We start from the raw sequence: 13,945 nt of genomic DNA on the forward strand, positions 1-13,945 counted from the left end.
CAATCATACCACATCTTCTTTTTTATATTGGATGTCTCTTTTGGTTCTGCCGTCTGTCTTTTGTAATCATCGATACGCTACAATATCTATATGATAATAATTTTCTCGTCATTTCATTTTGCCTGCAGAGTTTAATTTCAACGATATTCTTTTCTAAATGATAACGGAATTTTGTTCGTTTACTCACTTGAGACGTAATATCCATGATCTTACTAGTTATTTCATACGGCCGTTTTGTGTTTCAAACCCTTATTGGTGGTCAAGGCCGTTAAACACCATGCAGAAGTAGTAATAACACTGAAAGAAATAATTTTAAAAATCCGGTTCATTCATAGTGAAGAAATATATGTATTGCATATTACTAAGGGCTTCTTTAGTAGTTGCAGTAAAAAAGTAAAATTACAAAAACACTGAACCTCGAGGAAAATTCAAAACGGAAAGTTCCTAATCGAATGGCAACATAAAAAGGTCAAACACATCAAATGAAGGGATAACAACTGTCATATTCCTGACTTGGCACATATTCGCCCTTTTTCCATTGGTTATTACTTCACTATTTCTCCATTTAAAGCAAATTCTGGTTACTTTTTATACAATCTTTGAATGTAAATGAACCATTCCAACAGCCCTCTCAGTTCTTTCGTTGGCATGATACAAGAAAATCTACCGCTTTTCATCACTGTCGAACTCTATCTGGCAGATTTATATGAATTTACTGTCACTTGTTCTCGTCCTGAAGATTCATCAAATGTTTGCCTTGTAAAGGAAAAGTCGAAGAGCTCGAGAGCTCGGAGCGAAAAAACGGCCATTGTTTCTATTTTTTTGGTATATTTTGATAGTCTTCAAACAGAGAATGCGAAACAGCTAGACCATGAAGAAAGACTGACAATATTGAAATTAATTGTTGTTTACTGTAATTTCATTTCCTTAGTCAAGAATTCATGATGGAGTCAATTTGGACCAATGGAAGAGATCGGCACCTTCTAAGTCAATACATTTGATTGAAGTTGAAAGTTAATTATCTAAAATTCAATTGAATTCTATCATTAAAAAACAACTACAATATGGTTTTTTTTGTGTACCACTGACGTGCAGGCTAGGGCCATTCTCCAATTTTTCGTGACTGTGCTCGAAGATTTTTTCATTGATTACATCAAGGATTTGTATAGTAGCTATACAAATCCTTGATTACAACTATCTCAAGAAAGTGAGGACTGAAAAGTTTTAAATTTCCATTGATAAAGATCCCAGTTACAACTCTCATCACAGGGATACATGTACTTACAAAAATCAATCAGATTGATATAAGCTGTGTGCAGCTTGTTTCAAGATCCTACATTTTGATATATACAAACAAAACTACAAAAAGCAATGATAATTTTATATTTTTTAAACCATTATATTGGTACACAATATTTTGTTTTAATGGAAGACTACTTATCATGTCACATTTTAAGTGTTAAGATATATTTATTTTTATTTTGGTGGATAATTTCTCATCAATTGAGGTGCTCCTGTATTGGAAGAAAATTCTCAATACCGTAACAGAAAGAATGAAAACTGTCGTTACTCCCTCCAACTCCTGTATCTCCATTGTTTACCGCGAAGGTTGATCTACAAATTAAAGCATTGATAATTGAATCATCCACAGCAAACATTGTTATGTTTAAATAAATAAATAACGATTTTAAAATCGTACACAATTTCTGTGAATGATTTTAATATTGTTAACGGATATCTCTTCTACATAGCCGTGTGGAATTCCAACCATGACGTCACTAGGTTGGATATCTATAATACTAAAATTACGAGGTCCAATTTGTCAGCCGTCATCACGTAAAAACGACGAATCAAAGAATTCAACTTTATATATAACTAATATAGTACAAAGGTGTAGATTAAAAATTACACCACTCCAGGCCCTTTTGTTTTCCACGTAATTAATATTGCCAATAATTTAGAAGTTCCGGGTCGAGTCCGTAACCCATACCAATAGTATATTCACCTGTTACCTATTACCTTATCTGTACGTTCCGCATCAGACAGGCGCACCACCAAACGGTGTATTCAGGATTAATATGTTATATACACGGGTCATCATAATCACAGGGTTGACACTACTAAATTGTCAAATTGTTACCTATTGTAGTACAATGTATTTTAATCAGTAAGACTTTCTAAGATAACAATACGAATACTAAAAATAAGGCGTATAGGTACAGTTTTCAATTTGTTAGTGGGCTTTGCGTAAAACAGCGAATCAAAGAATTCAACTTTATTTATAACTAATATAGAACAATGCTGTTGATTAAACAATACTCCATTCCTGGACCTTTTGTTTTCCAAATAATTAATATTACCAATAATTGATAAGTTCCAGTTCGAAGGGTTCAAACAGAAAGATTTGAAAGCAGATAAAACTGTGTATCTTATAACCGGCATGACTTTATCAGATGACAATACTAATACTAAAATAAGGCTTGCGCATAGTTATATACTTTAATTCATTCACGGACCCGCGATATCACGGGTGTGTTCTAGTATTTAGAATATTTCGTAATACTGATTTTCCGGATTGTAAAAGAAACGTAAATAGTTTAAATGATTGCTCAAGATACAATGATTTCACGAGAAACAGAAGGGAAAGGTGTTCTAAAGTCAATCTGTTCATTTATTTATCTCATCTCATCAATTCAGTATGAAATTTTGAGCGGGGGTTTTCAACTATAAAACGCAAAATGATTGACGTGTGAGGCTTGAAAGTCTGGCCAATCAAATAGGGAATAAAAAGCTTGAAGCCGTCTTTTCAAAACAATATCACTTTAACCAATCAAAATACTACGTGTTAATTGGCCATTATAGGCCAAAGCGATTTTGATACGTTAACGACACGACACAGCGGCGGCAAACTTGGTATTCATGTGCTAAAATATCCATTTTTTTTTTTAAAATTGAAAGAAAAAAGTAAACTTTTTTTTTGTAATTTTAGATGCCTAGTAACAGATTTTACAATAATGTATCATAATACTATTTCTTTGTTGCAGTAAGCTATTTCTGATTAGAATATTGAGGCGACAATGAGCTGAAAGAGTAGATTTGATACTTATGTACTGATGTCCCTAATTGTTCCGTAGGTACTTGATCACAATATCCTAATGGTAATGACTGCAGTTATAAGACTGCAATTATAAGAACTTAATTAATATTACTTCAAACCAGTGCCCTCTATTTGGTAAACGAGGGGCGAAAGACACCAGAGGCCGGGACAGTCAAAGTCATAAATCGAAAATAAACTGACAACGCCATGGCTAAAAATGAAAAAGATAAACAGACAAACAATAGTACACATGACACAACATACATAGAAAACTAAAGAATAAGCACAATATTTGGTAAAGGACGTAATTAAGGCTTGCATAAATGACGAACTTTCTGGTGAATTTGATCTTTTTGGTGGCATTTAGCAAAGTGTATGAGTTTCATATCATCTAGTGGAGGAAAAGTAAATTTATAAAACGGAAACCAAGTTCGGAACGTTCGGACAGACGAACAGACAGATAAGGGTAAACCCTTATGCTCATGCCACTCCGAGGACATGTAAACAAATATGGAACAAAGTCTAAATTTAGTTCCAACTGTCATTTTTGATGTGTAAACAATCATGCATGTATTTAAAACACTGTCAAATTTATCTCACCTTTTATGTCTGATATCTTATTTTTGACCTTAATATAACTGTGGCTTCAAACCTAGCTTCTACTTGACCTTAAGCTGATATGGTGTTCATAATAACATTTCGGTCAAGTAGAAGCATTTTGCTGCGAATCAATACAGGATTTTATCTGACATCTTCCCTTCAATGTACTACCTCGAAATGTAAATTCTTGTACTGGAAACGTATGCGTTCAATAAAAATTTGCGCTTTGCCTTAACATAAAGTTTCTAGTTTAGAAAAAACGTAGTGTCCCAATGATAAATGTAGTCTGTACTGGAAAGCTGTCTAGTTTTAACTCATGCCACATCTCCGTATTTTATGTCAGCTTGTCTAACTTGGTTTGTATTTTTTTTAGCTTATTTCGTTACGCTACATTCGTGTTCAGCCAATTTATTCATTACAATCTTCCCATTTAAATTTAATCTGACTTTATGCACAAAATAAGTTATGTTTGAAGCGAAACAGAACAAAAACAGAATGCCTGAGAAATTATATAATACATGAACAGAAAAGGAGACTCTTTTAAAGAATTGTGAGTTTGATGGATTAGTATTTCTTCATCTTTTTTTTTTAGTATTTCAATAAATAGTCTGTAACTAATTATGCCCTCCTATCTGCCAATTTGCCTTGATACTTTATATAAAGAATGCATTCATAAACTTCTTAAAGCAAATAATCAGTCCAGTACAAACTATATATACTATGAAATAACTGCAGAACTTAAACGATCGTATAAAACTTGTGAGTCGGACTTTTCAGTGTCATCTTACCTGAATGCTCCAAAGTATCAGGTATGACAAATAAAAACCTCGGAGTCAAATGTTGTACACGCAGAGGGAACATTTTGATGAAACGTCAGCTATTACAAAATGATTGAATAAAAGCAGTTATTGAAAATTATTTATTTCCTCTTAATAAAAAGAACATGGTTCTTGTTTTAAATCAATTATTGGGTTTATAAGAGCCAAGTTATCATATAGCAATGTCAATGTGTTTGTACTAGCACTAAACATTAAAGGAGCACACAAAACGCCGTATTTGTACTAATTTGTTCAGAAGTTTTGTTTTTAAGAAAACAAAAGGCCAAAATATTGTATATCCCAATAAATGCTAAGAGAATAAACCCAGACTATCAAACATATATGCCAATCTAAATAACTGCTGTTCCGAAAAGTTACTAGAAATTATTGTGCTCTTATACATGTTATTTCATCTACGGTTTGGTTTCACCCCTTCATACTTACATTTAAATCGTTATATTCATGCACAGACATTTTTTTCTGTCGAAATTTCTAGTTAACGCGACTACATCGGCAAGCCGGATGTCTTGGAGCAGGATCTGCAAACCCTTCTGGAGCACCTAAGATCATCCTCAGATTTTGGTGAGTTTCGTGTTGCTTAGTCTTTAGTTTTCAATGTTGTCTTTGGTGTACTATTTATTTTTGTCTTTTTCAGCCAAGGTGTTGTCAGTTTATTTTAGATTTATTATTTGGATGTCTTTCTGGTATCTCTCCCCCTTATTTAAAACATTAAGATAATCATTTAAAAACACATTAGTAAATCAATCGGGTTAGCGAAGAAAACTCACTGTATTATTTTTGTTTAAATTACAAGAAGTGTTACTTTCCTATTGGTTTCTATTCACTATTTATTGCAGTATTAGAGTTTTATCCTAGTAATTGTTAATGGACCACAAAACCCACAGAGCAGATTGCGATAAAACAACAATTAACACTTAATGCTAAAGTGTGTCTTTACTCCTAATATTTAGACGTTGGACGTACGAGATGACAGAGTAACTTGAAACTTCAATTTTGTGAACATTTGATTACGAAAGCAATGTCGTCTTCACTTTTCAAATCTGAAACATGTACCAGGAAGACAAACAATATCTATTGTGTAACTGATGATCTTAAAAAAGGTCATGATACTGACTATTGTTTATTTGTTATAACATATTTTATCATAACTGGTAAGGTTGATTATGATGGATATGGTAAACACGAATAAGGAAGAATATATATAACAAAATCGAAAAATTTACATATATTTTGAAATAATCTGGTAGCTGATTATTGGATCATTATTGATCGAGTTGCGATAGTGGTCTATAGATAATGTGATTGTTTCGATGGCGGGTTGATTTTATGTGCGTTTTTTCTGTTTAGAAGTAAGAATCAAGACAGGTCAACTGGAAGCCAAAATAGCTATTCAATTGGTATAAAATGCATTCGTGTATGGTATTTCGCAGTAAATGTTCCTACTTGGCATGTTGGCCTAGTGCAAATGAAATAAAAATAAATTATTAAGATATATCCATCATTAAATTTCTATGTGAATTTAAAATAAAAAATTATACTATAGACAATAATCCAACAGCAAACATTAAATAACGAACCGGTTATCATAGTGTTTTTAGATTAAGCACACCATATCTGCTCAATGCAAGAATTAAATGTTCGGTTGAATAGCATAATTATTGTAAAATTGTCCACTAGTCCCAAAAATTCAAGTTCTAATCTTTAATGATAGAAAAGATTATATACCGTAAATAAAGTTCTATGTCGTTTCGACTCGGTATTTATATGTTAAGTTTTTTCTGAAAAGCTATGGACTGAGACATTTCTGACCCTGTTAGTGTTTTACTATTATGGCTATGCTGAATTTGAATATTATAATTGTCTCCCCCAGCATCCAGAGTTAGAAAGCGTATACGTAACGTTCCTGCAATTTCTGACCGTTTACAATTTGAACGTTAAATGACCGAGTAAAAAAATGAAAAACAGTCATGTCATACACTTAATCTTGTAAGATTTGATGCAATATATACATCGATTTTTATCTATATCAGAGGTTATACAAAAAAAAACCAATCGCATCAAATAGAATGAAATTCAAAACAGTGTGGCTGTGGCCATTGATTGACACATTAAATCCATCCATTGACTGGGACAATTTAGGTGAACGTTTGTATGTAACGATCACTGCTCACTTTGTACTTTTTAAAGACATTTAAACTATGGGGTCACCAAAGGTTTTCAACACCTTAATAAAGTAATTCGAAAAATTAATCAGAAATAACACGATGTTTGATTTACATCAATTATATAAATCAAAACATAAAGGTTATTCCTGATTAATTTTCGAATTATTTTATAATTAAAGGCGTTAAGAAACCTTTGGTGACCCCACAGTTTAAATGTCTATCGTAGGTACGTTGTGATTAGTGGTCGTTACAGACAAACGTTCACGTAAATTGTACCAGTCAATGGATGAATTTAATGTGTCAATCAATGGCCACAGCCACACTGTTTTGAATTTCATTCTATCTAACAAACGTTTGGCAATTTTGTCTTAGACTAACTGAGTACTATGTGCGGTTTGGATTTAAAGTATGTTAAAACTTAAAATACTACAAGCCGGGAAGCTTGAGTTTCAGGTTTAGCTCATTGTTGAAGGCCGCACGGTGACCTATATATTAGTTGTTAATGTCTGTGTCATTTTGGTCTCTTGTGGACAGTTGTCTCAATCATACCACATCTCCTTTTTTATATTATAATACTGTTAGCTTGAAGTCCACGTTTTATTATCAAATAGTACAATATTAGACCTAAAAACCTAACATGTGAAAACTTATCAGCTTTACTTTGAACGATTACATCTTGTACTAAAGATAACCCATTTAGAAATAGATAGGATAATAACTAATCCTGGTCAGAACAATTATTTTTCCCGGTGGATAACAAGAGTAAGGTAAGATCATTTGTTTTTATTAATTGTGAGTGTGTAAGAATGACATTTTGATTGTGAAAGTTCTTTATGATAAATCAAAACAAATATCTTTTTAAAATTAAATATCAAGTTTATGTGTTTAATTCTATAGGACAGTGTTGACAGTATTCAGAGAAAAGAATTTATAAGGGGAAAATATCATTGAATAATGCTAATAACAATCATACGTGATACCCTTAACTTAAAAAAAACCCAAAGGTACAAATGAATCTTATCATGCAAACGAAATCACGTGTGGAAGGGAATACCACCTGCTATCCGAAAAAAACAACACCAGTAGTTTCTTGCAATGACATGTCATCCTTTTGCTATTCAAAACTTATTTTTTAATCCATCGTCCGATTATTGCACAGGTAAGTACTAACTACATTCTAGTGAACGGACATAATTAGTTGTATCAATGAATTGAATTTACAATTTTTACTGAGTTGAAAAAAAGATAAACAATATTATTGAGACTTGGTATACGATAGGTTATATTCTAGTCTATCTATTCAAATTTGGGTCCTAGACCCATTCACCTGCCTCAGAAAACATATATGCGTGTTTAAACTTATCGAATCACTGCGGCAGTAGTGTTTTTTCCGAGATATCCAAAATTCACCCAACATCAGGAGATGGGGTATAATTTCTGATGACACAACTATCTGGCAAAGTCTAAAAGACGAGCTTGCAACAACTACAGGTCGTCGTACGACTTTCAGCAATGCAAAATACTCATTGAATACAGTGAAGTTTAGAAGCACTGAAATGACAAAATGAGCAACATTTTAAACTAAAAAAAACCCAGAAAAGTACACATCATTAAAATATAAATATTATTCAAATTTGTTAGAAAATGTAGGAAAGCGTAAAATTATATTGACTAAAATTGACGTTTAGATTATGCGTTAATAAATGATACTTCAGAATTTATTTTGAAAATGCCTACTTTTAAAACTATTTTAATTACATCAGAATATAAAAACATATCATTACAAATGTACCATTAATACTTCCTGAAACAAAAAAGTTAAACATTTTTTTAAAATACGTATTATAATATATATCTAAAATGCTCGTATAAGGCGAATACTATTTACCTATTTTTTTCATTTAAATTATGATTTCTCTAATATTTGCTCTAAGCACGTTGTTAAAACATTATATGGTATTGCTGTAAGCATTTTCTTTATTATGATAGGAACTCTAATAGGGTCGCCGGAACACGTTATAAGCATTTTCGTTATTATGATATACGTCGGCGAGGAATACATATTCTTCACTTATTTTTCAGACTATCAATTAAAAAGCCATGTTTGTTCTAATGACTACAGTAAAGGCATTTCTGCTTTTGGTAAGTTCCTTAACTTATATTCATAATCAACTAAAAAATATGAAAACAAGAAGATATGAGGAGGAACGGAAAGGCACAGAAAATTAGAAATCTAGAGATCATAGTTTTTCACTAAGGAGTACAGTAAATATCATAAGATTTGCAGACTGTGAAATAATAAAAAAAAGATGAAACCAGCATGAAATTCCAAAGTAGAAAACACGATAATTATTCACAAAATCAATGATATCGCACAGTCCAATGGAAAATTGTGGATAAACTACATTTCAGCCAAAAATAGAGCAAAGACTATCCAGACATTGAAAATTAAAACCACTGGGTCAATGCCACTGCCGGTGGAAGTTTTATTCCCCGATGATATCACCAGCCCAGTAGTCAGCACTAATTATCATTGATATGGTCATTATTATAAATTAACTGTTTACACAACTTTAAATTTTGGGAACACAAAGGCTTTTCTATCTCAGGAATAGACTACCTTAGCTGTATATGGCAAAACTTAAAGGACTTTTGGTCCTCAAGGCTCTCCAACTTCGTACTTTTTTTTTCCTTTTTAAATTTTTCTTTCTTTCGTGCGTCATTAATGAGTCTTTTGTAGACGAAACGCGGTTTTTGAGCAAAAAAAATAATCAATCCTGGTATCTGTGATGAGTTTATTTGTTAATGATTTGAATGAACATTTAATTTAAAGGTAGGTCATGTATCATAACGTTCGGATATATCAGTTTTTGTCCTATTGGAGAGGAAAATTCTAATAGTTTATAAATCTTTCAAATATGTTGTTTTGTATTTTTGCATTTTGCTAACTCAGTGCAATAATCATTTTATTACCTTCGCTCTTAACGAACGTACACTTGAATGTTTAAAAACAACTTCTATCGTATAAAAGTATATTCCAAACCATTATAAATACATTAAATCACACAATTATGTGAAATCAGTCTAAAGATGTATATATTGCATGTAGGAAGGGTCGTAAATACAGATGTGCATTTTGTCAATTAAAATGGCGATTTCTTTGAAACATTTTCTCACAATTTGGTCAAAATCTATGTACTATTAATATGAACTTTTTATTGGTTTTTACAGTTTGAATTGTTTCACATTATGTTATTTTGAGTCTTTGAAACTTGAATATATCGAATGGGTATTACTCAGTGTTGAAGGTCGTACGGTGAACCTATAGTTACTGATATGAACGTCTTTAGACTTTGCTAGATAGTTGTATCATTAGAAATCTCACACATCTCCTTATTTCTACGTGAATTTGTAATATCTTTAAGTAACAAGTAACTCTAGTGCCGAAAGGATTCGACAAGTGTAAACGCGCATATCAGTTTTCTGAAGCAAGTGAATGTGTATAGAACCCACATTTGTCTTAATTGCATTGAATATAACATATCGTATAGCAAGTCTTAATTATAATGCTTATGTTTAAACATAGTACACGTTTCTTAAATTCATTGATATAGCAAATTACGTTAATTTGTAGCTGAATAAAGTTAAGATATGAAAAAGCCATAGTATGAGGAACAATCTACTAAGTATTTACTACACAGGAACGGAATTCCCTTGTCAATGATCTTATTGACAAGGGATTTCTATTCCTGACTAGTAAATTCCCCTTATTCATGTTTTTCCTACAAATGTTTTCATGTCGAATTTTTCATGTTAAAATGTTTTCATGTCGAATTTTGGGTCCTCAATGCTCTTCAACTTTGTATTTATTTGGCTTTTTTTTTAACTATTTTGATCTGAGCGTCACTGATGAGTCTTATGTAGACGAAACGCGCGTCTGGCGTGTAAAATTATAATCCTGGTACTTTTGATAACTATTTACACCACTGGGTCGATGCCACTGCTGGTGGACGTTTCGTCCCCGAGGGTATCACCAGCCCAGTAGTCAGCACTTCGGTTTTTGACATGAATATCAATTATATGGTCATTTTTATAAATTTTCTGTTTACAAAACTTTGAATTTTTCGAAAAACTATGGATTTTCTAACCCCAGGAGTAGATTACCTTAGCCGTATTTGGCACAACTTTTGGGAATTTTGGGTCCTCAATGCTCTTCAACTTTGTATTTATTTGGCTTTTTTAACTATTTTGATCTGAGCGTCACTGATGAGTCTTATGTAGACGAAACGCGCGTCTGGCGTATACAATTATAATCCTGGTACTTTTGATAACTATTTCAAAGATCCTTGTTCGAAGTGTTACATCTTTGTCAATTTCAAGATATTTGGTTATGTTTCAGAACATCACGGTTTGGTTGTTTCAGTAAGTTCACTCGGAAAACTTATTGGAATGTTTATCATATCATTAAGTGACATGACATCTTCAATATATAAGATTTTTTTCTTTAAAATATTTATATAAATTCCTTTTCATATGATTAAAATAACAAGTCAGTCAGTAGGAAAATGTAATTAGTGCCTATTGGATTAAGGATAAAGTTGGCTCATGCTTTGGATATAATCATTCAATCTACAGTAATACTTGCATTAACATTTAGTCTCCTCATTGATTGGTTTCATCTCTGCATTCAAGGAAGCTTACCAATAAATATATTATTTTACAATAGATGCCTTCAACAGATTTAATAATGTTTTGATTAATTACTACATGAACAAATATAAAAATACATTTTTATAGATGTATTTGTTAACTCTTGTTAACCATAAAACAGAGACGAAAAATTACTTCAAATTATTTGTGAACCATTGTTTTTGTATATGCATTTAAAATTGTTCCTGATTATTTGAATGTGTGGGCCATACATGAAAGTTTCACGTTTTTTGATGAATCAAACTTTCATAATTGATCTTATTGATAAACAGTTAACTACATTTTTTTTATTTTGTAGATGTTTGTAGTCAACAGCCGACAAGAAACACCACAGTATTCTTACGGTAAATATTAAAATCCCTTTTTTTTTTACAATTTCATTCATTTTTTTAAACATGTTTGCATGTTGTTTTTGACTTAATTATGTTTTAAAATAAATTATATGAATGATAATAAAAAATATATAAAACATTTACCCAAAGTGTAGTCATCAAACTGAATGTTAATGGTAGAGTTTTTTGTGAGACACCAGACTATTAGAATGTTCTGTAAACTTATCTGTTCTCTTTATTATTTTAGGCTGCACGTTGCCCTCATAAGTTGGACACATTCGTTGACGTCTGTCATTATTCTAAACTGTCTTGTATAAATAATTGTCCTTCCATTTATATCGTTATACCTGCAGATATAGCTCTGATTTTTTGGCTATTAAATATAATGATAAGAGACAAATGAAGAGTAAAATCACAAAAATACTGAAATTCAAAAGATAAAAGATACATAACAAACATTCAAACTCATAACTCGAAAATAAACTGACAAGGTAATGGTAATACAAAATAACATCCAACAGACAAATAACGTGTCGTTTTGGTTGACATATATTTTGCAAACAAATATTCATAAAAACTTTAAGGAATAAGCGATTTGAAGAAATTGTTGAACGTTGTGGGATATTCGGTTTTCAGATAATGACGGCTATCTTTCAATCGTTGTAACATCAATCAAATCATCCCTTTACCCGAATGTGACCTACCGAACTAGACTTATCATCATGAGCAACATGACTGGTGCCACTCTATATAAGAGTTGTTATCTTGTCTCCATTAACATAGCTACGTTATAAAACTTTACATTCTATAACTATACACGCAAGATCATTTTTAAACACGTGAACAAGTGGTAGAGATGTAAAGCAATAACAATTCCACAATCTGGTACAAAAGGGATTATTATTTGCCTAAGTTATTGTAATTTAAATACTACAAAATACTCATACCAATTTTGTTTTACAAGAATTCAAGAAACCTTAGAACATCCTCGGCATGGGAAAGGAAAAGAAAGTTTGAACTTAAATAATATACATTCTACTTTATGCAGAAGCAATTGCCTTCTAAAATTTTTAATTTGTTCGGACAAAATACATGGATACATAGAAAAAATAATTCTTTAAATACTGCAAAACATTTTATATTAATGTTTTCAGTGGTATTGTCATAAAATGCATTTAAGTGACACCTTTTTTTTGTCTTTTTTTATTTTTGCTCACATATTGTTGTCGATATGATTGAATTTTATTCGAATATCATACAATTGAGAGGTTTTAGCTACCTATAAAACCAGGTTTTCTTTACATAAGGAAATGTCTGTACCAACGCAGAAATATGAAAGTTGTTTTCCATTTGTTGGATATGTTTGAGCTTTAGATGTTGCCATTTGATATAGAGGGATTTTCTGTTTTATATTTTTTTTGAGTTCATTATTTATGTTTTTTTTTTTCATAAACCTTGATACAGCAAACATATTAGGTCCTCCGAAAATCTAATCACACACTTTAAAATCATTTTAAACTGGTGTCGCAAAATGAACTGAACAAGGCAACATCTAAACAGAATAGGTACTTGAGGTCAAGTTATAGTAAATGCGCTATGTCACACATTTACGAAAAAATGTTGCAAATAATTTTGCTCGTTGAACTTAATCTGAAATTACCAATTTCATTGAAAAGGTATACATATCATTTACAGTAGTGTTTTAGGTGAAAAGTTACCAACAAAACTTCAAATTAATAGTATCGTTAGATCGCATTGTATACCGTAAAACGTTGTTTTCACTACCTACAAGATTATAATTCACCTAAAACGAATAATGTGACCATACAATTTTTTTTATACTATTAAAACAGAAAATTATGTATTAGAAACATAACAGTTTTTTTAATCTTACTATGTTGTTTTGTATCTTATCGATTGTAGTTGTGATTCTATTCTTCTATTGACTATCGTATGTAAAAGTAAAGATAATTAATCACCCAGCTAATTTGTATGTAAAAGTTAAGATAATTAATCACCCAGTTAATTTGTATGATTTTAGTTTAAAGCAAGGTCGTGTTTTTCTCTGACTGTTTATGACTATAACGTCTTTACACTGAATCCATTGGATGTTGGATTTGTACTGATTGTTAATTTAGTATTAGATGACTGTTTTTTTTAATAAGGTGTAAGTGGCTGATAACTTGCTGTACTCTCAGATCA

Source organism: Mytilus edulis, chromosome 5 (assembly GCF_963676685.1).
Source record: "Mytilus edulis chromosome 5, xbMytEdul2.2, whole genome shotgun sequence".
Taxonomy (NCBI): Eukaryota; Metazoa; Mollusca; class Bivalvia; order Mytilida; family Mytilidae; genus Mytilus; species Mytilus edulis.